Source organism: Sminthopsis crassicaudata, chromosome 4 (assembly GCF_048593235.1).
Source record: "Sminthopsis crassicaudata isolate SCR6 chromosome 4, ASM4859323v1, whole genome shotgun sequence".
Taxonomy (NCBI): domain Eukaryota; kingdom Metazoa; phylum Chordata; class Mammalia; order Dasyuromorphia; family Dasyuridae; genus Sminthopsis; species Sminthopsis crassicaudata.
This window is the reverse complement of record NC_133620.1, coordinates 220846893-220873634: the sequence shown is the minus strand read 5'-3', so window position 1 is coordinate 220873634 and position 26742 is coordinate 220846893. Positions and strand designations below refer to the sequence as shown.

General features: G+C 36.5%; 1 protein-coding gene across 3 annotated transcripts in view; it reads right to left on the bottom strand.

Annotated features, from left to right (window-relative positions):
- The window catches only part of BACH2 (BTB domain and CNC homolog 2), a 425828-nt gene that overhangs the window by 154741 nt on the left and 244345 nt on the right, over positions 1 to 26742 (bottom strand). For all 3 annotated transcript variants that reach the window (XM_074310289.1, XM_074310291.1, XM_074310290.1), the window contains exon 3: positions 22051 to 22200. The gene's annotated coding sequence lies outside the window, so the exon portion shown is untranslated. The remainder of the gene's footprint in view (positions 1 to 22050; positions 22201 to 26742) is intronic.

Genomic DNA, 26742 nt, shown 5'->3' with positions numbered 1-26742 from the left:
ATCAAAAAGTCAACATGATTTGCCCAGATTCACAAAACTAGTAGGTATCTCAGGTGAGATTGGAACCCTGGTTCTTCCTGACTTCACATCTAGCACCGAACACTCTAATATACAGTATGGAAATAACTACGCAACATAACCACTAATGAAGAACAATTTTTAAACCTCTGACAGGTGTAATGAAAGTCAGTTATGCTATTTTGCAGATCCCGGCTGTCAAAGGATAAAAGGGAAGAGGCATCTTTGGTAAAGAACCTAAACATCCCACCAGAAAGTCCCAAATAACCCCAAAAACTGAGAATAAAACTATCAAAAGCCAACAGAGAGTAACAGGCATTATTTCCAGCCCACGTTTGTTCATCTAAAAAAAGCTAACTAAAAAAAACCCTCAGATATATGAAATCTAACCATCATTTCACATATTTCCTGTTCTTGTACAGCTCATAAAAATGTTTCTGAGGCTTTCCCTGGCTCATGTACAATGATGGGAAGGGGGTGGAGGGAGGAGGAAGATAGAGGAAAGGAAATGCAACAGATGGACTACCATCCTCTCTTACAGTAATTCATCTTTGCTGGATGGGCAATATTTCAACTATTTTTTTCAGATATGCCAATAGCTTACTGCTGCCCAAGAACAATGGAAATGAGACTCTTTAGAAAATTAAAAACAAAAACAATTCACACACTTTGAGCACTGTTTACCACTGTCTATTTTTGTTGTTTCAAAAAGAGATCACCTCAGCTCCCCTCTGACCCTCCCCAAACTGACTTCACAAGAAGCTAATCTTGCACTGATTTAGAGCTGACAGGTGGTACATGCATAATTAAAGATGACCTAACACAGAATGCTCTCATTCCTGGCATATTATCAGACACTTAAGCAAAGCAATTATCAGTAGGCAATCTTTTCTGTCAACAGAGAGAGAAGGAGAGAGAGAGAGACAGAGAGAGACAGAGAAAGAGGGAGAGACACACACAGAGACAGAGAGATAAAGATAGAAAGACAGAGGCAGAGAGATAGAGATAGAAAGACAGAGACAGAGACACACACAGAGAGACAGAGAGAGACAGAGAAAGAGGGAGAGACACACACACAGACAGATAAAGATAGAAAGACAGAGGCAGAGAGATAGAGAGAGAAAGACAGAGACAGAGACACACACACAGAGACAGAGACAGAGAAAGGGAGAGACACACACACAGAGATAAAGATGGAAAGACAGAGAGAGACAGAGACACAGAGAGAGACAGAGAGAGAGAGAGTCAGAGAAAGAGGGAGAGACACACAGAGACAGAGAGATAAAGATCGAAAGACAGAGACAGAGAGAGACACACACACACACACACACACACACACACACACACACACACACACAGAGAGAAATGGGCAGCACTGATACCAGTACTAGGATGTTAGAGAAATTCTAAGTCACGTTAAAAGGCTTGTCTTTGTCTTCTAATAGTCACACATTTTTCACCTTTTCCTGAAGGGTCACAGTTCAATATTTAGCACAACAACAAAACTGAAATATCACCTGAGACCTTGGTGCAAGATGACAAAGAAATCTTTGGATTTTTCTGCCACAGCACACCAGGCCAGTCTTACATGGTTCAAGAGAAACAGCAAGATCTTGACTTAAAAACAAAGTTGTTTAAAAATCTCTTTTCCCAGATGATTTCCCTTGAAATGCTGCAACATTTTATAGAGAAGTAATAATCTATAAAACTTCATCCTGAAAAGAAGCAGAAACTAAACCTAAATGGTTTGGGAGAACTTTCTTTTTTCTATACTTAAGGAAAAAATATTAATTTGCAAGAGAGTGATCTTGACAGAAATGATTTCATGTTTCAAGGTGTTGGGGATGGGGAGAAAAAAGAATGCATTTCTTAAAAGTATGGCATTTTGGTAAATTACAGTATATGTATTTTATGTATTTTACCCCAAATGAATGCATTTTAGTTTTCCTTAGAATAGAAATTGCTTTAATGTTACATAGTGAGACAAGTGTCTCTCTCTCTCTCTCTGTCTCTCTCTCTCCCTCTCTCTCTCCCTCTCTCTCTCCCTCTCTCTCTCCCTCTCTCTCTCTCTCTCTCTCTCTCTCTCTCTCTCTCTCTCTCTCTCTCTCTCTCTCTCTCTCTCTCTCTCTCTCTCTCTCTCTCTCTCTTTTTTTTTAAGAGTGCCTTAGAAGTTAATGGATTTCTCAAGCCCATATAAATCTGCCTTCCATGAGACTGGGGCTTTATAAGAGAGAATTTCACAAAGCTTGTGGTGTGTATTTTCTTGAATTTAATAAGAGATCTTATTGTTTAAATTCTTATATCCTTATGTCATATGTGAATAAATAGCCTTATTGTTCATCTGAACATGTCTTTATAGGAACTCTGGTTCTGGGGCTCGTACTGTTGGTTTGCATTTTTTTTCCTTATCAAGTCAGAACAAAAGTCTCTTTTACTCCGCCATTGGGAACTACATGCAAATGGTCATTTGGGGCAGCAGTTTATCAGTTAACTAACACTGAAATAGTAAGGGCAAATGTGGCACAAAAGTTAATGGGATAACATCTAATAAGTAAATCAAGGTCTATAGGAAAGTTTCCACCGTGGCAACTTAAAAGATATCACATTATTAAGGATTAATGTGATAATTCATTCACTGGCTCTAAAACACCAAATGTTCTTCTTGAGGTATTTTTCCTAAGGAATAAATACTCCCTTCCAGATCTGAAATTAAAATATAAGCAGTTTTTGGTAATCATAGGGCTAGCTACAGGGTAGAGTGGAGAGAAATGCTCAATCTGGGGAGATTCAGACAAGTATGATAACTTGAATTTATTGTATTTTTAGGGAAATGAATAATTTCTAAACAAATATTTACAATTCTTTTGGGTCCTTTTTTTCTCCCCAAAGAGCTCTTCCTTCTCCCCCTCCAAACACTGTATAAAAAGAAAAAAAAACACAGCCAGACTGGTATATAGGAACAAAGGAATCTCTACAGAATGAAGGAAGATGCCTGCATTGTACAACCAAGCATGTAGAATGTGCTCTGTACCAGTTCCATTTTAGATAGTGCTAAATTCTGTACCATGAGGATTAAATATAGAGGAAGTCAAGGACACAGTTTGAAAGAATGGCAATACCTAAAGCTCAAGAAAAAAGTTTTAAATGATCTGATCAAGCAAACAAAAAAGCAGGTAGCTTTCTGTAGTTAAGGAACAATAAACAAGTTAGGCTAGAAAGAAATAATGCAGACTTCTACACATTGTATAAACATATATTCAATTGTACTTAGAGGGAGAATGCCATTTAATTCTTGCAGCATACTGGAACAAGATGGAAAAAAAGTCAAATTCTGCAATTTATACTTCATAAGAAAAAATGCCTGTTTTTCCTTTCAAGATGGGAGAAATGGGGGATTGTTTTACTGTAATTTCGACTGCCCATGGACACAGCTAAATTTTTCTAACAACACCATTAAAATAAATCTGTTTAACAATAAATATTGTCCAAAGATCTAAACATTGTGTATACAGCCAGCAATTTTTGAGAGGAGGTGGGTATATGCAGGGATAAGAAACACCTACTAAATTTGTATACTAATATTGGTTCCTATCATCTATTCTCAAACCTGATTTTCAAGTTAATTGTATCTTTTAATTTTGTTGTGTTGGTTTTAATTTATTCAATCAGCTATAATTATGGTTAAAAAGCAAGAAGTATTAGATGATCCTATGATTATATATATATATATGTATATATATATATATATATATATATATATAGTCCTTTTAAAAACCACAAAGAGCAAGGTACTATTATAGTTGCTGTTATCCATCTAAGCTTCCTATCCCAGACAGGCTGCTTAAACCCTTGCCATTTAAGATTTCATGTAAGTGCATCATGTTTATCCTGGAACTCTTGAGAAGGAAAAAGCAGTCATATTCCCTTTTGCCTCTTCCCTGGATTTTTGAGTAAACTAAAAAAACTCAAAGTGATATGATTTCAGAAGTGTCTACAGAATCACAGAGTTATGTGTGCTGCCTGGAAGAAGGCATTTGCTTGCTCTAAGGAGAAGAGCTGACCCTTGAGCATTTTTAAAAGCCCTCTCTCATCTTTTTTCAGAAACCAGGAACTCAGGCTAGAACAGAGAAGCTCATTGGAATATCTTGCTCCAGACTCATACAACATTTATTTTTTCTCATATCATATCCATAAAGATACAACAGATAAGATTTTTCTCTTATTTTCACTGTTGGGGGGGAGGGGCAAAGTGATTCTTGGATGACACCCTTCCTCCCAACAATAAATCACCCACAATGTAGCAAATGCTGAGCAAAGGGTAAAGCAGAGAACTTGCAATCCTCCAAGCACAAAATTAAATGCTAAGTGCTGGTTCAATTCACTTTCCTTTGGGGAAGGAGGGTTATGGGAGGGAAAGAGTGATGGAAGGAGGACAGAGGTGGTTGATGTTCTTGTCAAGACAAGGTTTCACCAACAAAAACCTCAGGAAAGAATGGTGACATCCTCCTAGTTGATGATGGTCCCTCACATCAGGAGTCAAAAATAAAAGAAAGCTTGTATTTTAATGCCTGGCATCACCCCACAACAAATAACTGGCGGGGGGAAAACCCAATTGACTTGTTTTCTGAAATTAACATTAAATCTCTTTAGGATCCAAAGTCTTCAGAAAAGATAGATAGAGAGGGAGAGGGAGAAGGAGAGGGAAAGGGAAAAGAGGAAAGAGAGAGGAAGAGGGGGAGAGGAGGGAGAGAGAAGTAGAGAGAGAAAGGGAGGAAGGGAGGAAGAGACAGGGAGAGAGAGACAGAGAAGAAGAGAGGGAAAGAGGGAGAGAGAAATCTTTTGATTTTCTGTGTATAGATTTGTAACTTCTGTAAACTAATTAGCAAAAGTGAACATAACCAAAAAAGAAAAAAAGAAAGCAAAGCATGATGGAAACCACTGATTCCTAACCCTGCAGCCAGTTGTACTGTAATATCTTCTGCTTTGTGCTGACAACCTTTTCTTTCCTCCACTCATTCAGACACAATGCCTTCAGGTCTGTCTAAGTAATGTAATTTACTGGAGTGGAATTCCCTTGATACCTTCTGCAGCACTCAGTGACAGTATCATTTATACTCTACACTGTCATGCCATGACACTGATACATCGGCTTTCATCCCTCATTCAATGCAGAGTGTGCAATTTCACCTTCTATTGTGCCCTTCTGCTGAGTGCGTGTACAAATTTACTTCATTCATCCCTAATTACAAACCTCGGCTGAAATGCTCTCATTAGATTTATATTTCTCACTCCAAATGTCAATCTTATTGAAAATTCTGATTTTCTTGAAGATTCATCCATTAGCAATAAACTCTAAAGGCATTCCATGACTGAGTACATTAAACCAGCAGTGCGGACATGCACTTAAAATACATCATTAGAGTAAATCTCCATTGCTAATGCTTTGCATTATTCAACTAAAGTAATAATTAGCCAAGACTGGCCAGTATCCTCAATGGTACATGAAAGATATAGGTTAAAATCAGCTGTAATGCTGGAATCAGCACATACCATATCAGGGGGATGTGTTTCAAAACCTCAATCATTCCTTATGAAGGGGTGGGAGGGAATTACAGTCACAGTCCAATTTATCACCTTCTCCAGCCTATGATTTTTCACAGTAACTCTGGTCTGTGGCAAACCAATGAGTCAGTTTTTCTATACTCGAAGACAATTCTTGTGGGGTTTTGCAGCTGTATCCAGGAACTCTGCAAGGTAACCAGAATGGATATCTGCACACTAGGTAACTAGGATAACCATTTAACCCTTAAAGTGTTTATAAACAGGGATTATGAAGGTAGCATTATTGAAATCACTGAGTGGAGTTTTGGACTGATTTTAATAAAAATATTTTCTGGACACAGATGACCTGGAAAACAGCCCAACGTCTGACTTATAAAGAAATCTGAATAAATGGCAATAGAGCTGTCATCAAAAACTTCATGTCATGAATTGTGTCTGAGCCTAAGAAAGGACAAGTCATGAAAAGGAGAAATGGAGAGAAATATTAAAGTCAAATTTTATAAAGGATGCTTCAAAAATCTTTATTTTCTTATTACAATAAATTATAACATTGAAAGGTCTATATCATAGCCATTGAATATTTGAATTTCATTTGAATCTTTTTAGAATGTTGTTATTTGTTGTCTATTATTCTCACCAAGTCCCGATAGAGGCTTAGAGAAGATACAGGAACATCCCAGGAGAGTTGCGGGACATTCTCCAGGTCTTGTAGCATGTGAAAAGTAGCACAATGCCTTGAATAGAATAGCTACTTTATGTGTGTTGATTTGAAAGGAATTCAACAGTAGAGTCTGAATGACCTCTGAGGCTTTCTTGCATTGGTTATGTTTTTCAAAAAAACAAAGCCAACTTTTCCAATCCTCTTCAATGATTGAGTATTCAACCTATTTGTTATTATGAAAATGACCCTTCTGTTGGAAGAGAGAATCATTACACTAGGAAGGCAGGAAAGAATGAATCACACAGTTCCCTGTGCTTGGGATGCCATCTCTCTATCTTTTGTCTGTTGAAATCTCATGCATCCTTCAAGAAACAGCTTAAGCCTTACCTCATCTAGGAAACTTTTCCTGTTCCTGCCAAGTTGGAAAACATATCATAGATAAATAAATTATAGATAAAGAATTTGAAGACTTCTTTGAGATCATCTGGACCAAGGATTCCTAAACTTGGATCCTAAATCTTTAAAAAAAAAACTTTGATGATATTTAAATTGGTTTCTTTTGTAATCCTATGTATTTCATATGTTTAAAAACATTCTGACAAGGGTTTCACAGAGTTTTTCATAGATCAGATTGTCTAAGAGTCTATGAAACAAAAAAAGGTGGAAAAGATATAATTTAAACCACTCCTCAGTCTTCTCATTTAACACATAAGAAAGAAAACCCCAGGGAAAATAAATGACTTGTTTAAGGTCACATAGATTATAAGTAACAGACTGAAGATTTGAACACAGATTCTTAGACTCTAGATCAACTACTTTTTCTACCACACTATCTTGTTTTTCAAATATCTATTCTTTCCTCAATCCTCACCTGGCACTTTGTATGGGATCTTAGTTTTGTATATAGTAATTGCATATTACATCCCTGATTAAATTGAGTATAGATCCTCTGTCTTAATTCTATGTACTTTATACTTAGGTATATAGTACCTAGGACAGTAACTTGTACCTAGTGGATGCTTAGTGAATGGTGCACAAAGATAATCTGCAAAAAAATAAAGGCAAATGTTTCCTACTTGTCAACATCTGGTCAGCTATAGTATTGAACAATATCTATAATTATAACAGATGTAATATTTTCTGTGGGGAATTGTACCTCTATGGAAGCTAATTGCTCCTGAAGTTTTGCCCATTCCCACCTGAAACATTTAAAACCTTACTTGATTACAACATTAGCTCTCTCTCGTTCATAATGTATACCAGCAGGTACTACAATTAACATGCACAGATGTTAGAATTGAAATATCCATGTTTAAATAAAAAGAAGTACAAGTGAGAAGGTAAAAATAACTGAATACGTTCAACACAGTGCTAGTTTTAATAAGAAAGGTGGGTTCACATTGTGCTAATTTAATGGTACTTTATATAGTATAATAAAAATATCCCACAGACAGCATTGAGACTATGGAACAAACGCTCTGTAAATGCCTACGTGGTGCCTGCTATTCTCTTCCTTGTGCTGACTTTAAGACTGATTTTTTTTCCTAAACTTTGCCCACCTGGCCTCTTTGCTAGGCCAGTTCTTAATTTTCAAAATGACCGATGTTGACTCCTCAAAGCAAGGAGGGGAAAATCCCTCAAAGTCTCCAATGTTGTATCAAGTACAATGTCTGAACTCAATGTGGTTCACACACTTTTAAAAGAAAAATGAGTTTTGCAGTCACTATGCAGCTAGTTCCAGAGACTTCATCAACACACTCCAGAATGATTGCTGCTTGACTCATCCATTTCACAAATTACATCAAACTGAAAAGCTTGCAACACATGCAGATTCTCTCATTCTTTGGAAATGCCACAATCATTCAGCTTGTGGAGGGAGGGACAGTACCAGTGCTGGAAGCAGAAAATCATAATAGTTCCCTGTGAACATTGACATGGTCAGTGTTTCTTCTGGCCACAAACTGACAAGCTCTCACTTAATGTGGTTACAGTAGGTTTAGCAGTGTGATGAAAGTAAGCTTTAAAAACTTGGTTACCTGGCCCATAAACTAGTGTGTGGACACCTAGAAATGATACTGAGCCAGCGTTCGACAGCTCACTCATCCTTGCAGCCTCATGTAAGCAGCACAGTTTTTCATTTCAGTGGCAGTGCCACAACAGAAGTCTTTTATTACTATTTCATGAATTTACAAGGAACACATTTCTAACAAAAGGCAAGAAAACAGACATCCTGGTACAGTTTTTCAAACCATATAATTACTTTTTTAAATTCCTCAGTCATTCTGTTTTTTACCCCTTACCGATAACCAAACAGTCTTACTTTCCTTCATTTTCCTGTCAACACAATTTGTTTGTTCAGGAGCTATACATCCCTCCCTCCTCTGATCCCACCAAGAAGGGGAAAATGCTGATAAACTATCACATGCAGAGAAACAGTGCAAAAATCTGGCTGGCTTTCGTGATTTAAACAAAGACATATTTCTTTCCTAAAGTGCTACTTACCAGACAGATGCAAAGATGTGGGCAAGTCCGTCATCAGAACTAAGAGAATGGTTGTGCTTGCGCCACATATTCTGAGTTGTATGAATCTTATTTTTAGCTGTGCACAAAGGGCAATAAATGGAAAATCTTATTCTAACCACTACTTTTCTGGGCCACCCACACTTTTCTCCACCTACTGCACAAGTTCACAAATGTAAGAAAGCCAGTCCATGGTACATCCAAGAGAGGAATGCAAAGAGGCACTGAAATGACTTTTTTTTCCAGTTTGTCTATGTGCTTTCATTCTCAACTATAGATAGCAGGAGACACAAGAAAAATAGTACAGATAGGTCTTTTTGAAGACTTTTTCATTGGTATTTCATATAAGATAAGTGGGTTCCAGTTAGAACTTGGAAAGTTACATGTGACCTTGAACAAATGAAATTCCATGATCTCTGATCACATAGATTTTTCATTGAACAACCTTGGATGGCAGACATGAATGAGCTCAGGAATACCTTTTTATACATTTAGTAAGAAAATGCTTCCAAGTCCTTTTAGGTAAGCATGATAAAATCATCCTTCACATTTCATGAAGTAGAATCAGAAGTATCCAAGTTTCTTCCAAAAGAAAGATTTCTATTGAGAAGTTTCCCTTCAACTCCAATACTTAAGTCAAGATCACTGATGTGAACCTCCTTTGTATCATACTTTTTAAATCTTTTAAACAACAGGGCTTAGATTTTAATAAGGAACATAAGCCCTTTGCCAACTCCTTTCATATCTGACCTGTTTGCCTTCTACACATTTCCCTCCAACACAATCATCAGCTTAACAAGCGTACTACACTAAGTGAATTGACTATATTTTTAGAGGCTACTATGAGAACAGAACAGATTTTTTTTTTTAGAAAATGATTTTTTTCTGAGGTTCCCCCCCCCTTGAGGCACAGTTTAGAGATGATAGCTTATTTTTGTTCATGATCTCTTTTTTTCTCAAAAAGTTATTAGGTTTCTGAAACACCAATTAAAATGCTTGAGTCTCAGAACCCTCTGCAAATCACAACAACAAACATGGACAGCCTGTGGTTAATGTTTAAAAGTCATTTCTACAATAATAAGACACAAAAAGGCAATATCTCATTGTTACCTGTGCTGGCTCATTATCCGCAAACTAGAGCAAATGTCTTGTCATCCACTGGTAATTAACACAAAGCCTCACAGGACTACTAGCTTCTCCCAGTGTCTTATAGCTTATGAGGCATTGATGAAATGAACAAGAAGAAAAAAAAAACTTTTTGGGGTGATAATCCTGTACCGTCAGAATTTCTGGTATGTGTTGTAAAAACATGAATTGTTAAGTATTATGAAAAAGTGGGTCATACATGGCTGAGATACAACCACACCGCCCCCAAATCAGACTCAGAATGACTATGCTATGACAAGGGAGGGAGGGATTTAAACAGTAGCGAAAGCAAAACTTTAATGTGGTGAGAAGCATTTTAGTTTTCACTGGTTTAGGTTAGAGAAAGTTAATTTCAATGCCAACTACAAAGCCAGCAATCTTTCAGTATCTTCTTGCAATTATTACAAGTATTACTTCTTTCAAGTATTAGTTGTTAATGTAATGGGAAATTTGGGTACAATGTAATAAACATCCCAACGAACAGTCTTGGAGATCGCATGACACATTTTGCTACTGAATTGAATGTACTGACTCACTTCAGTTGAACTGACACATGAGGACTAAAGATGCTAAGTACAAAAAGTCGCCCGTTGCCCTAGCATCTGGTCCTGAGGAGAGAAGCTTCATAGCATTTCATGTATAACTGGAACCAACAGAGTTGGCAATTTGGATGGACTATCTCATAGTGCCTATTCTCCTCTTCCTTGTGCTGACTTTGAGACTGAAGGACTACTTGTAGGAAGAATACAAACTCATCTGTTTGATCTTTTGGACACCGAAATAAAATTGGAAACAGCTGCAAATTCTTCCAAATGTCACCACTCTACATACTCTTTCTTAATCCATTGCACAGGAGCTTTAGGAAAATACTGAGTTCAAAATAAAAAAATAGGACTCAATAGACAGGGCCTTTCTTATACCCTCTAATGGAAGAAGATAAGGTGAGAGAGAGGAAGCGTAAGGGAAGGAAAGAGGAGAGAGGAGAGAGAAAAGAGAAGAAAGGGAGAGAGAAAGATCCTTCTGTATGAAAAGCAGATGAGTCATTCTGAGACAGCAAAAACCTTGGGTATTAGGAGTTTCAAGTAGAAAAGCATGTAAAAGAAAATGGAAGAAGAGAAACTTCTTTGGAGAGTAGAAAAAGGATTTAAAAAGCTGAATATCATAGTGTTGAAAGGAATAGGTCCCAGTTTAATCTTATTACCATCCAAAGGACTGAGGGGCCCTCCTAATGTCCCGGAAACTACTGTAATGGGGGTGGGGATAGGGAGGGTGGGGACAGCATTTATGTGTCAGGCACTGGGCTAAGTATTTTAGAAATATTTTCTTCCTTGAAATAAATAAATTATCTGATACATCTTGAAAATATTTTGTGCATATGATTTGCTTTTTGAGGACTATTAACTGGTATGATGGCAAATAGGAGATTCTGATTTCTCAAAAATTCTCTCATCCTGTACCAGGGATTCTGTATTTTGAGGTCTTGAACCCATGTGGTGGTCTGGTGAAGTCCATGGACTTGTTCTGAAGATTTTTTTTTTAAATTCATGACTAAAGACAATGCTATTTTTTAATGGATTTAATTTAGTAAATAGTAAAGGTGTAAAGTAAGATGGGATTAAAAAAAAAACTCACTTTCATAGAGCTCCAGAAATCTATCCATAGACTCCTTGGTGGGGAGAACTCTATACCCAATGTTGAAAATCTTTGTCCCATAAAAATCACCAATAATTGAATCAAGAGATCCCAGAGGATTTCTAGTGCAACCCTGCTATTTGATAGATCAGTGGTCCTCAAACTTTTTAAATAGGGGCCAGTTCAGTGTCCCTCAGACTGTTGGAGGGCTGGACTATAGTAAAAACAAAACCTCACACTGTCTCCGCCCCTCAGCCCATTCGCCATAACCCGGCGGGCTGCACAAACATCCTCAGCTGGCTGCATGTGGCCCGTAGTTTGAGAACCCCTGTTATAGATAAAGAAACTGAGACCCACAGAAGTAAAGTTACTTGCCTGATGTTATGGCAGAGTTGGATTTGAAAAGGCTCCTCTGTCTCTAAATTCAAACAAAAATATCAACTCTAAAATTATATGAAATGTAATTCGATATATCTAATTAGCAGAGCTCATAGGGTCCTACAGTGATTGAAAGGTTACTACGACAAACACCAGTAACACTGTATGGGGGAAATGAGGAAATATGACTTCACAGAATGGACAAAATGGCTAGAAAATATAGATTTTACTTAGCATATTTATACAATTTTTATCATCTTTCCTGTCACTATTTCCTCACTCTCTCTCACTTTTCATATCAAATCTTTTGTGAAGACCTGTTGATTTTATCTTTGTAACATCTGTTGTAAACTCCCTTTGCTCCTTGTACTTTGCTTCTCCTTGCATAAGACATTCCATCTCTGGACTCCAGGTATTTTCATTATGTCTAAAATGCTCTCCTCATCTCCTCCTGGTTTCCTTCAAGTCTCAGCTAAAATCTTGCATTCTACAAGAAGCTTTTCCTGATCCCCCTTAATGCTCAGGCTATCCTTTTATTATGTCCAATATTTTTTCGTTAGTTGGTTGTAGTTCTTTGTTCTCAAAGAGAACCAAAATGATATTACTATATTAAAGTCAAGTTACAGTGTGTCCAAATGTGACTCATCAAGCCAATACAAGCTCAAAACACTTTACCACAGGTTGGGCATAGTAATCCATATGAACATTTGGGTGTGGATTCTCTTACTCAGGACATCTCATGTTTCTTTTGAGCTACTTCAATTCTACTTTGCTCACATAGCACAGCATCTTCTCTGATGAGGACATGCCATGATCCTTTGCCAGTGTCTCTCATGTCATGCAATCAATTCTAAAGTTCTTAAGATAGGCCTTTTTTCCCCCTGACCAGCATGTAAGCACTTGTCCTGTGTGAATTCTTCATAACTGAATATTTGGCATTCAAACAATGTGGCCAGCCCAATGGAGTTGTGCTCTCTGCAGTAGAGTTGGAATGCTTGTCCATTTAGTTTGAGAAAGGCTCTCAGTGTTTGGTACCTTATTTTTCCAGGTGAATCTCAGAATCTTCCTAAGACAATTTAAATTGAAGTGATTCAGTTTCCTGGCATGGCATTATTGTACTGTCCAGTTTTCATAGGCATACAACAATGATTTCTGCACAACAGCTCTGTAAACCTTCCTTTTGGTAGTCATTCCAATACCTCTTTTCTCCCACACTTTCTTTTGGAGCTCCCAAACATGAAGCTGCTATTTCTTCCTATTAGACTGTGAGCCCCCTGAGAACAGGCACTGTTTTGCCTTTCTTTGTATCCGCCATACTTAGTATAGTAGCTGGTACATAGTAGGCACTTAATAAATGCTTATTAACTGATTGAATTAAGGGAACAAAATAAGTATACACAGATCAAAATACTATAAAATGATATCTATGTTTTTATTTTTTAAATGCAGCTGACCTGTGTGATATAGTCAATGGAAATTATGTAGAGATTTGGATAGACTTTTATTATTGATGAGAATTTTATAATACATTAGGACAGCAACATCTACATTGAAAGTAATATTCCTACATATGCGACTGAGATTGGGAAAACCCTGCTGCCTTACGAACCTCTGAGTTGATGGGCAGGGAGGAGGCCTCTCTACACAACTTCTCATACTGCTCAGATATGTCTTGATATCCGACTCAAAATGTCAATCCACTCCTGGCAATTTTCCCAAACTATGTTGCTCACTTAGGAAAGAGTATCATCATTGCTCATTTGTGTCAATTATTCAGTCGACTTTTGATGATCCACTTGAGGGTAGATTATCTGATGCACAGGCTTTAGTCTATGGTCATAGATCAAAAGCTTTAGAGGTGGAAGGGACCCCAGAGGCTGCTTAATTTAAGCTTCTTTATTAAATTGACTCGATGTCACATGAATGTGAGGTGGAAGAGACTGGATTCAAATTCAGGGTCTCCCATTTATCAGGCTTTTGTCCTTTCTTCCACACTTACACTGTTTCAAGATATCCTCTTCTTGCTACATAAAACTCTTCTAAAGTAGTGGTGTCAAACTCATACAGAAAGAGGGACACTAAATTGTAAATGCACATTAATTTAGTTTTAAAACACAATATTACCTATGTTTTATTGCATCATTATTTTGTTAAATACTTCCCACCATATTTTAATCTGGTTTAAACTGCACTCAAGAGTGTTGTGGGTCATGTGTGTGAAACTTTTGTTCTAGGCCACTTAGGCTATTATTGTGTGTTCAGGGAATGCAAACTAATTTTATGTCTAAAATATAATTATGAAAACAATCTAATATATCCACAGGTAAATTCTAAAGTCAAAAAATTTATTCTGGATTATCCTTATTGCTGCTCCTTCCACTAATGCAAATTATTAAGACTCAACCAAATATTCGACTATTTTACATGCTAAATTAGAAATACAAATATATATGATATCTTTTGGTGCTTTCTCAAAACCTAAAAGCAATATTTGAAACTTAACAACTGGCAAAAGGTATCAGGTACCTCAGGATAAAGATCACAGCCCAAGATTTCATGAACAGTGGTTAAATTTCCCAAGGAACACAAAAATATGCATTTACAAAAGTATGTATTTTTCTATATAAAAAGCATCATTTTGAGAATATTTCTAGGATATAATATGAAATACAGAAAAATCTCATTTGACTAGAATATTTGGGAAAATGAATACTTTTTTTGATTTGAAGAGTAATAGGAAAACCCTTTTTGTTGAAAATGATTCTAAAATCATTATAAGCCACTTAGGAAAATATGGGAAAATATCTAACTGTTTTTTGATGATTTAAGGTAATCATTCTCAATGTTAATTGTAATTAGTCTGAACACTCACTCTCTTGAAGTTTCTCTTGATAGTCTTTTTTTTTTTAATTATTTTTTTCCTTTATGGTTAACATCTTTCTTCTAAAAGAATACTGGAAACCAGGAGGGCCAGTCAATCAGGCTACTTGAGAGTTCCTGGGGTAGCTTAGTTATTGTGTTTGTATCTTTCTGATATTCTTGAATACTCCCCTGACTCCTATCCCCTTCTAGTCAGTACAGAAAATTTTCAAATAGCCAGCATAACCAAGCAATAGTAGGAAGTAAGATTGAGAAGAGGAACTTAGGAGTTCTGTACAAAGTGTGCCAAAGATCAAAGGTGCAAAATTAACGAATTGTTTTATATATTAACCAAAAAAAAAAAATCACATTCTGCCAGCATCTGCCCAATCAAGGGAAGTCATTTAGGTTTTTCTGTCAGGGCCTTTTGGTCCTATGATATGTAAATCTCAGATAAGTTTCAGACATCTGCAGTAAGATCAACAGAATACCAAATTGTGCTGATAACTTTGAGATGACATAGTTATGTTAACTTTAAACTTTTATCGACAACTTGAGATGGTTTGACTATATTAATGCATTAACCCCAAGGTAACATGGCTAAGAAAAAAAATCTATTCTCTATCAAAAAAACTCTATAAAAATGAAACCCTAAATTCCTGTGCCCTTGGTACTCTTTCATCTCCTAAGGGCCTATGTTGTTTGAAAGCTCCCAAATCTAAATCATGGTTATATAAGTGATTCTCTCCATCTTTTCCCCTTCCCATCCTCTTTCTCATTCTGCCTTTCTCCATCACTCCATCCTCTCCCCACATTATCTGCCTCTGTACCCTTCTTGGGGTGCTGGTCTCTCTGCATGAAGTCTCTTCCTACCCCAGTACCTCTTTTACTCAATTGTCAAATTGATTTTCCTAAAGGTCAAGTCTGACAATGTCTCCTCTCCCTACACCCCCTTTTTTTTTTTTTTTTTTTAAGAGAGAGGCATATTTATTAGAATTATCCAAATAGTCTATGTTGCTGGACACATTGTGAGGAATTAAGTCAGTGGTAATGCTCCCAGTAGTGCTGGTCAGCCTGAAGCTTTCCCTCCCTTCTAAACTTGTTTCTATCTAAGAGAAAAACTTCAAAACATAATATAAATATGGATCCAAAAATAACCATAACATATTACAGTAAAAATGATAACCTGAGTTCCGTTTGTGTTTACATAGAAATGAGTTCTTAGATAACTATTCAATGATGTTAGGGATAGAAGGGATTCTTTTTTTTTTTTTTTTAAATTATATATATATATATATTTTATAATATTATCCCTTGTATTCATTTTTCCAAATTATCCCCCCCTCCCTCTATTCCCTCCCCCCGACGACAGGCAATCCCATACATTTTACATGTGTTACAATATAGTCTAGATACAATACATGTGTGTGAATATCATTTTCTTGTTGCACAATAAACATTAGAATCCGAAGGTACATGCAACCTGGGCAGACAGATATTAGTGCTAACAATTAACATTCACTTCCCAGTGTTTCTTCTCTGGGTATAGTTATTTCTGTCCATCATTGATCAATTGGAAGTGAGTTGGATCTTCTTTATGTTGAAGATTTCCACTTCCATCAGAATACATTCTCATACAGTATTGTTGTTGAAGTGTACAGCGATCTTCTGGTTCTGCTCATTTCACTCAGCATCAGTTGATTTAAGTCTCTCCAGGCCTCTCTGTATTCCTCCTGCTGGTCATTTCTTACAGAGCAATAATATTCCATAACCTTCATATACCACAATTTACCCAACCATTCTCCAATTGATGGACATCCATTCATCTTCCAGTTTCTAGCTACCACAAAAAGAGCTGCCACAAACATTTTGGCACATATATGTCTCTTTCCGCTCTTTAGTATTTCTTTGGGATATAATCCCAGTAGTAGCGCTGCTGGGTCAAAGGGTATGCACAGTTTGATAACTTTTTGGGCATAATTCCAGATTGCTCTCCAGAATGGCTGGATTCTTTCACAGCTCCACCAGCAATGTATCAGTGTCCCAGTTTCCCCACATCCCCTCCAACATTTATCATTATTTGTTCCTGTCATCTTAGCCAATCTGACAGGTGTCCTACACCCCTTTTCAATAAATCCCATAAGTGCCCATTATCTTTGTGATCAACTATAAAATTCTCTGACTTGTAAGGGACTTTATCACTTGCCTTCACACTTTTTCAGAAGTCTTCCTTCATCTTATTCCCTTTTCAGGGAGTACTCTGAAATCCAGTGACACTCCATCTCCTATCTCCAGCAATTTTCACTGACTCTCACCTAGGCCTGGGATCTGAGTCTTCATTGTTGCCTCCTGATTTCCTTGATTTCCTTCAAGTTTCAGCTAAAACCCAATCTTCTTTGAGGAACTTTTCTGATCTTAATACAAATGCCTTCCCTCAATCACTTATCTTCAAATTATCCTGTATATATTTTGACTGTACATAGTTATCTGCATGTTGTTTTCACCACTAGACTCATTAAACTGTGAGCTCCTTGAGAGTAGGGACTGTTTTTTGCTCTTTTGGGGGGGGGTATCTCTGGCTTAGCACAAACCCAGCACATGGCAGGAGCTTAATAAATGCCTGCTGACTTGTTTCTGAATCAGAGAATCTCACAATTAGAAGGGCCCTTTGAGATCACCAGTCCAATATCGCTGGGTTCAAAGTCCAATTTAAAAGAAAATCTCCATAGCATCCCTCAAAAATCCTTTGCTTGAAGGCCTCCACTGAGGGAGAATCCATTATCTCTTGAGAAAGTGTGCTGAACTTTTGGAGTGCTCTACTTGTTACAAAGATGTTTTTCATGTGTTGGCTTTAAAGAGCAAACCTAAAATTGTCTCTTTAGAACTTAACTGATTGCTCCTAATTATGTCCTCTGGCATCAAGCTGAGTATATGTCATCTTTTTTCCACATGACAGCCCTTCAAACATTGGAAAAGAGTTATCATGTCCCTGCTAATTCTTCTCTTCTCTAGGTTAAACATTCCTTCAACGGATCTTCAGATGGGATGAAATTGAGGCTCTTGCACCATCTTGGCTGTTTTCCTTTGGAGGTTCTCACTGATATCCTTTCAATAATGTGATGCACAGACCTGAACATAAGGGTGGATGTAGCCTTATCGAACTATCCCCCTCCATAGTCTTAGTCATCGTGGCTCTCAAGGTGGCCCAAGACTGTATTATATTATTTGGTTATCTAATCAAGGTAAACCGAAAGGAGCTTGCAGTCCACTTAAAACCACTGGATATTTTTCAATGAAAAGCCAACTATCTACAAATACTACATCTTGTACTTGGTGAAGCTGATTTTTACAGCCAAGCATAAAACTTTACATGTGTCAATATTAAATTTCATTTTGTTAGATGGAGCCCAGCCTGGCTAGATACTTTTGTATCCTGATTCTATTATTCGGTGGGTTAGCCATTCCTCTTGGTTTCATGTCAAATTTTATAAGCATGGAATCTATGGATTTATGCAAGTTCCATTTAAAAATGTTAAGTGGTACAAGGCTAAGCACAAATCCTTCAGTTATTTGACTGAAAATTTCCTTCTAAGCTGACCTCAAATTATTAATGACAATTTTCCTGATCTGGACATTTGATCAGTTCCAAATCCATCTAATCTTTCAATGATGTAGTCCACACCTCTCTATTCTATCCACAAGAATACTGTGTGAAGATGGAAAGAAAAAAAATATTTAAGTACCTATTTTGGGCTCGGTACTGGACTAAACACTTTTATAAATATTTCTTCATTTGATTCTCACAATGACCCTGAGAAGTATAGCCCAATGTTAGACACATTTTTACAGTTGAAGAAATTGAAGCAAACAAAGGTTAAATGACTGGTACAGCATCATCCAGCTAAATAAATGTCTGAGTCTGGTTTTGAGCTCAGATCTTCTGGCACAGTACTCTATCCCCTGTGCCACTTAGCTGTTTCTAGAGAGGCAAATGAGACACACTGTCAAATGTTTTCCTATAATCTAAGTAAACTATACCTTTGGTGTGTCAATTTATTTACCCTAAAACTTATTCACTCTGCTCTGATCAGGTTTATCTATTTTTAAAAAGTAGCCCATGGATCTAGGCAGCTAAGGCATAGGTTGTAGGTTCTTGGGACATGTTTGCAGGGCAAGGCTATGAAAGGACCTGGGTTGCAGTCCTAATGCTGGAGGAAGAGGTGGCTTTGAACCTTCATCAGAGATTTTCTCACTTGGCCTTCCTCATCTACACAGAACTTCAGGCTCTGCCATTTACATGCCATCATTTGGGGAATAGTAGCCATAATGGTACTAAATGGCATATAAAACCTTGTTAGTTTAGGTTGACTCCAACTCCCTTTCCCCAGTAGAGTTGAGGGAAAACTTCTCTCCAGAATTCTCAATAGTTTGCTTTTAACCCTATGTGTCCTTGATTCTACTATGTTTCAGTAAGTGATAGTTAATTTACAATTAAAAAACTTCATAGTATTTTTGACTCTGTGCCAACACCTTATTTATTGGCCCTTTAACCCTCACCCTCCCATTTTAAGTATTTGTCAAGGGTGGTTCAAATGAAGTCCCTTGCCTTCTTCAACCTTTATATTAGATAAAACTTGAATTTTACATGAAGCTGATTGCTTAGTCTTCAGTTCAAGTAGTGCCTATTGCCTCAAAACAGAAAAGTGGCCCAGTTGGGTAGAAGACTGGACTTGGAATCAGGAAGATTTTTGTGAATTCAAATTTAACCTCAGACACAAATAACTGTAAGCCACTTGCCTCAATTCTTTATCTGTAAAATGAGCTGGAGAAGGAAATGGCAAACCACTTCAGTACTTTTCGGGTTGGGAAGAGTCAGACATAGATGAAAAAACAACTCAAAAATTTCAAACTTCTTTCTTTGATATTCAAGGGCCCATTCTATTCTATTCTATATTATATTATATTCTGTTATCTTCTTTCCTTCCATCTTTTTTTCTTTCCTTTTTTTCATTCTCTTCTTCCTTCTTCACTTTCCTTTCTCCTTCCTTCTTCACTTTCCTTTCTCCTTCCTCCCTTCCTCTCTTCCCCAAATATACCCTGCCTTCTCTCACTTTCATTCTTTTGTTCATTCTGTTAGTAAATTTCTAATTTTCCTTTAAAGACTTACTCCATGGAGAGCTGGGGACAAATCGCTCATCTCCATGGTTCTCAGTTTGCTCAGCACAATGCCTGGCACATTGTAGGCACCTAATAAATGTGGGACTGACTAATTTGTAAAACTAGGGGTTAGGCTAACAGGCCTCCAAGGGGACATCTCTTCCAGCTTTAAAATATATGATACTACAAAGGCATTTTAAGGTTAAGATAGCACCTGCACTGATTACCCTGAAAACAAAGCCTTTTGATTCTCTGGATTAGCCATCAGTTTTTGTCTCATTTCTCTGATTTCATGACTTTTTGTTTTTAGCTTAAGTATCTGAATCTATTTCTAATCTCTGTGAACTGAATAATGTGTGATTGCTTAAAGTTTACCTAGGGGAACAAGTTTCACTTTATGGGGGTTGGCAGAATGCAAAGCTTTCAACACATGTTTGCAAGTGCTGTTTGGACAAGAGATTTATTTTGAACCTGACAACATCAGGAGTCTCCACGTATCTACTTGACTTTAAAATGATAGGCTTGATCATAGTCAAGTAATTTTTAGGAAAGTGAAGAGAATAAACATTTATATGGTATCTATTATGTGGAAGGCACTATGCTAAAGCATTACAAATATTGTTCTCATGTGATCCTTGCAAGTAGATACTATTATGATGTTTATTTTAAAGATGAGGAAACTGAGGGAAACAGAAATTAAGTGACTTGTCCAGAGTCACATGGTAAATATCTGAGGCTGGATATCAACTTGAGTCTTCCTGATTCCAGGCCAACTGCTCCATCTACTATATCACCAGCTGCTTTTAAAAATAAAGATCACAGTTTACTTTTTAGTCAACAGTGACTAGGCATTTACCAAACTTCTGCCAGTTGATATTATACTATGTTAATAAGGGCAATGAATTCCCAAGTGGACAAAATCTTTCGACCAATGCATGTCAGTCAGTAATTTATTTGAAACTTAATAGTCTTAGAGAAATTAAGGGATTTGCCCACAGTGACACAGGCAATATTCACTAAGGCCATACTTGAGTCCTAGTCTTCTCAGCTGGCTGGCTATCTGTTGTATCATTCTACCCTACTACCCTCAAAACTTTGAGACAGAGAGATGGCATTTGTCTCCTACCAACACAGAGAAGCACTATAACCTTCCCAAGGGGTTTTTACATCCAGTATTACATCTTGTAAAAAAGTCCAGAAACTTTTTGGTGAATGAGTGGGTGCACAAGCACAAAGACAATACATATAGGTCATTGTTATTACTGTTAAATATTTTAATTGACCCATTCTATAACTTCAATAGTCTGTCATGGATTCTCACTTGCTCTGATTAAAAAAGTAAATGTCTTAATTCCAAATCTTAAATAATACCATTTTCATCCTTAAAACAGATGAATCTTGAAAGCATCAAGAAAACATAAAGAGCTACATCTTCTTGCCAGAATTAAAAATATAGGTGTGTCTCACTTTGCATGACATATATGCTCCTCAAAAAGGTATAAGTATATCCAAATTCTAATAAAACAAATAATATCTCAAATATAATGGAAAAGAGGATTGATTTGCTTTTGAAAAGCTAAGCACCTCTGCATTGACTATTTCGGATAAATCCAGATTTTCTCTCTTGGGCTGTTAAAACTGAGTGCGCCTACAAAATAGTCTACTACAATAAGAATGGAATAAGTGGCATTTTCCAAATGGAAGTAATGAAGGAAAATAATAGCAACTGTGGAGTGGACTCAATAAATATGTCATTGTTTCAACCACATCTTGAGGATGCTTCCAGAATTAATTCTTTTTTTCCCCTAGGAGTGGGAAGTGGGATTGAGATGTGGATTGCTTTGCCATTAGATTTAGCTACAAATTTCAAAAAAGAAATGCAAGGCACAGAAATAGAATTTCAGATTTCTCCTTTCATGATCCATATTTCAGTCATATTGGAGTTAAATGACCTATTAGCTACACAGTTTTTTCTCTCCCTCTTTAAAATTAAAGCTTTTAGGATACATTTTAAAAATGCTTTGTGGGCTTTTATTATTTTTTCCCCATTGCCAGAAGAAACATTCTTATGCTATCTTTTATTTAGTTGTCAAAAAAGAAATGTTGAAAAAACTTACATGTAATTTTTCTAGGTCCTGTGCTGGCTTAAAGTCTTATGATGCAGGGAACTGGATGAATGGAGAAATGAGAAGGCTACAGCAATCCATTCAGACATGGACCCCCAAAGCTTTGTGGTGCAAACTGATGATGAATCAATGGATCTCCACCTAATTGGGGAGAGAGAAAAAATTACTGATTAGCAGATTGAAATCACTTCATTTTTCAGGTGAAATGAGTTCCTTATTTTCCCAGTTTTGCTTGTTTGGTCTTTTAATCAGCTCAAAGCCAATCAAACTAAAGACTTAGTTGATAACAGTAATGATTCACATTTATACAGTTCTTTAGAGAAACAGTGCAGTATAGTGGATAGAAAGTTGGACTTCAGTTAGGATGCTTTCAGTACAATTATTTATTTATTTATTTTTACTAGTATTTTATTTTTCCAGACACATGAAAAGATAGTTTTTAAGATATATTTTTTCTAAATTTTTCTTCCTTCCCCTTTCTCTAAAATAGCAAGCAATCTGATATAGGTAAAATATGTGTAATACTTTTAAACATTTCCATATTTATCATGTTGTACAAGAAAAATCACATCAAAAGGGAAAAAAAGCCACAAGAAACAACCAAACCAAAAGGTAAAAATACTATGCTTTGATACACATTCAGTCTCCATAATTCTCTCTCTGAATGTGGTTGGCATTTTCCATCCTAAGTCTATAAGAATTGCCTTGAATCACTGCATTGTTGAGAAGAGGATGCACTTAGTTTAAACCCTCCTTTACACCATTTAAGAGCTATGTGATTTGGACAAATTAACTACCTTTCTGAGGTTCTGACAGCTCTCTAAAGCTTATCTTCTTCAGGTTCTCTTTGCACAGAGGCAATCATAGATCCTTAATGGAATAACGCTTTATGATTTCTTAACAACAACCCTGTAAGGTACATACAGTAGTTAGTGAGAATATTACTGTCCCTGTCTATATAGGATGAGGAAACAGATCTGAAAGGTTAAGTAGCTTGTTCATGATCATATGAATTCTAAGTGTTTGAAGGTTAGTTTTTAATGAGCTTATAAAATCTGAAGGAAATTTCTAAAGAAGCTTCCATCATATAACTAAGTTCTCATTAGAAGATAGCAGAAGAATAAGAAATATAATGTCTGATCAATTAAAGTGCTCCATCCTTTGTGACTTTAAGTGCTAACTTTTAGAAAGTTTGAGTGGCTCCTGATGAAAAAAATGTATGTGATGCTATAACAAGAAAAAAAGTCAGAGGGCATAATTCAAAGGATTATCTTTTCTCTGATTCTTGTTTAAATCTCAGAACTGACTTCTTTCTGTCCAATGTTCTTGTTTTAAAGAGCACCACTACAAAATACCTTTACTACCAAGTATAAACAGTTAACTCATAAGGAATAGACTAAAATGACAATTCTGTAATTTTTAAAATTACAATATTTTTATTCTATTCTAATATCATCAAGTTTAATAAAAATTTCTTTAAAGAGTGTGATTGCCCTTAAATTTGCTCTCTGCTCTTCAGTCTTGAAGAGTTCCAGCCAAGCACAAAGTAGCATGCCTTTTATCCTTCCTCAACTTAGTTAATAGTAATGGGAATCAAGATGATTAAAATTAAAATAATTATACTTATGTAACACTTATAAATTATACTGAGTAAGATAATGAATAATGAACTTGGAATCATATGACCTGGATTCAAATCCAGCCTCTGCCTATTATTTGTTACTTGTGTTACTTTGAATTAATCATTAAATCTTTCTGGGCCTCAGTTTCCTAACCTTTGAGTCCAGCCTCAAGTTTACTCTGGAAGAATGTACATGATAGGAAAGAAAAGGTCTAGTTAGACTTCTATGTTAAATTCTTTATGCAAAGTAAATCATAGATGAACATTAAAGTTTCGTCTATGAACAGGCTAAAGATGATAATCATATTGAACTTGTGATTTCATTGATATAGGGAATTCTCAGTGAAGATGTTTAGAAAACAAGGGAGAAAGAGAAACAGATATTACTTGATAATCCTATTGGTCAAAATAAATTTGGGGGATTGAATGAGAGGTATAAAGTGTTATGAGAGAGAGGAGGGATGATCACTTCTCATAAAGGAGACCAAGGCATACTTCAAGGAAGAGAGCATTTGGATTTAAATAGGAACAGATATTGGAGGAAAGTCATTTGTTTTTGAGGGAAAAGAAAGAACAAAGACATAGAGGTTAGAAAATAGGGGCATATATTTGGTAGATTTGGTTTAAAAAAGTCGCTATTAACTACTACCAATCTGTAAGCTAGAGTCTGGGAAATAATGTTATACAGATGATTGGACCTGGATTCAGAAAACTTGAGACTTCTACAAATTAATTATAATCTTTATCAAAAATAGAAGTATTGTTAATAATAATAAAAACACAATATTATACTAACAGTACTATAGTACCATGTGAACACTATTTCTTGGGGAAAATATATTCATTCAGAATTCTGACTTGGACTGTCAAGTCTCTCTGACTTTGCTACCCTGGCACTGGGACAGGGAGCTATTCCCACAACAAGTGATTCATGCTGATTCCAGCAAAGTGGGTGACTGAGCTGAATGCTTTCCAGTACGAGATGGTGGCTTTAAGGGTGAAGCTCTAGTAGGGCTCCCAAATTAGCACCCTTCTTTGCTTTAACTGCTCACTGTCTTTAGATTCATCTATTTCTCACTTTCGTATCTATTCTCCTAAGTTAGTCTTTCTCTTCTGGGACTAGAGGCTAAAAAATGTCTTACAGTTTTCCCCCTGTAACTGAAAAAAAATACCATACAAGCCCCATGGGGTTTTCTAAGGTCTTTCACATTTGTTAACAATAAAAAACAGAACCACTAAATAAATGATCATGAAAAAGCTATCCTTTGTTCCTAGGGAAAGACAAGAGACACAAAGGTGATATTGGTGAGTGTCTGAATATTTCAAAAAGCTCAAATGAAATTCCTCTCCTGCCCAGAGGAAGATCTAGAGTTAACTCTGCATTATTCTGAGTGTTTTGTCCTAGAACTAGAAGGGAAAATGCCAAGGAATGAGATGAGGCAGGAAGATGAGCTCCTGTAATCATTTGACTGGGATAATTATTCTGGGACAACCTTTTGTCCAAAATGGATTATATATGATGGATATAGTTGGTCAAGGCCTACCTGATATGAAACTTAACTTTTACTATACTATTGCTTCTTTTTAAGTTGTCCTATTGTGTGTTCCCTTGTGGAAGTCTTTCTAAAAAAGAGATGGAATTATTTGTATTTAGCTCATCAAAAACCCTACCACTGGTACTGCCTGCTTTTACTTACCTGGCAATTAAAATATAAAAAATAAAATAGTGATTTCTAAAGTACTTCAAAAAAATCTGTTTTTAAGACAAAAAAAAGTTCTATGAAGTTCTGATTATGCTATTCAATTGTTTAACAAAGAGAACCAAGGTATTTTCAGCTTAGTGTTTCCCCTGCTTTCCCCTCTTCCCCTACCAAAGCAAAGGAATATTCTAATTTGAGAAGTCTATTCTATTGAGGTTTTATTGTGTATGAAGGACTTTCACAAAGAAGATGTTGACCAGCTCCCTAGCATCAGAGGATGGAGTCAAGGAGAAGTGAGATAAATATAAATCTCCCCCCAAAGTCATGGAGTTCTTTACAAAATGTATACAATTGAAACACTTCCTAAATCAGAATGGATCTAACATGGATACACCTCACTGAGGGAGTAGATGGCTGACACTTCTTGCTTATAAATTTTGTTTACAGTAGGAAGGAAGGAGAAGAACCTGAAAATGGCCATATCAAGGATCTTCTATTCTACTCATACATTTTAAGCACTATCTGTAGAATGGGACAGCTGGGTTGTACAGTGGATAGAGGACTGGATCTGGAGTCTGGAAGATCTGAGGTCAAGTCTGGCTTCAGACATTTACTAACTGTGTGATTCTGTACAAGTCATTTAACCATGTTTGCCTCAGTTTCCTCATCTATAAAAATGAAATGGAATAGGAAATGGCAAACTACTCCAGTGTCTTTGCCAAGAAAACTCCAAATGGGGTAATGAAGAATTAGACACACAACTTAAAGGACTAACCAAAAACAAATTTATAGAAATACTGGGGAAGATACAAATCAAACAGCATTTGTGAAACATTTATTATGTGTCAAATATTGAGGATAGAAATACAAAAGTGAGACAGTTCCTTACTTCAAGGATTTTACATTATCCTGTGAAGTGGTAAAGGGAAATATCTCTTCACAGATTAAGTAAATATAGGTTTTGAGATAATTCTGGACATGGAACACAGTCTGTGTAAAAAAATATGAAGGTAGAAGATGGAATTTTGAGCATTAGGAATGGCAAGTAAGCAGATCTGCTTTAAGTAAAGAATGTTTGAGGGGAATAATGTATTATCAACTTGGAAAGAAAAGTTGGAATCAGAACATTAAGGGTTCTAAATGCTAAACAGAAGGGTTTTTACCCTATTCTACCGACAATATGGAGCCACTGATGCATCTTGGATGGGAAGAGTGACATATTCAGATGCACTTTGGCATCTGTGTGAAGGACAGATTCAATAAGGGAAGCAGGGAGACCAATTAGAAGGCTACCACAAGTCTAGGAGAGAGGTGAGGAAGGTCTGATCTGAAGCAGCTGTGGAATTAGTGGAGAGAAATGGG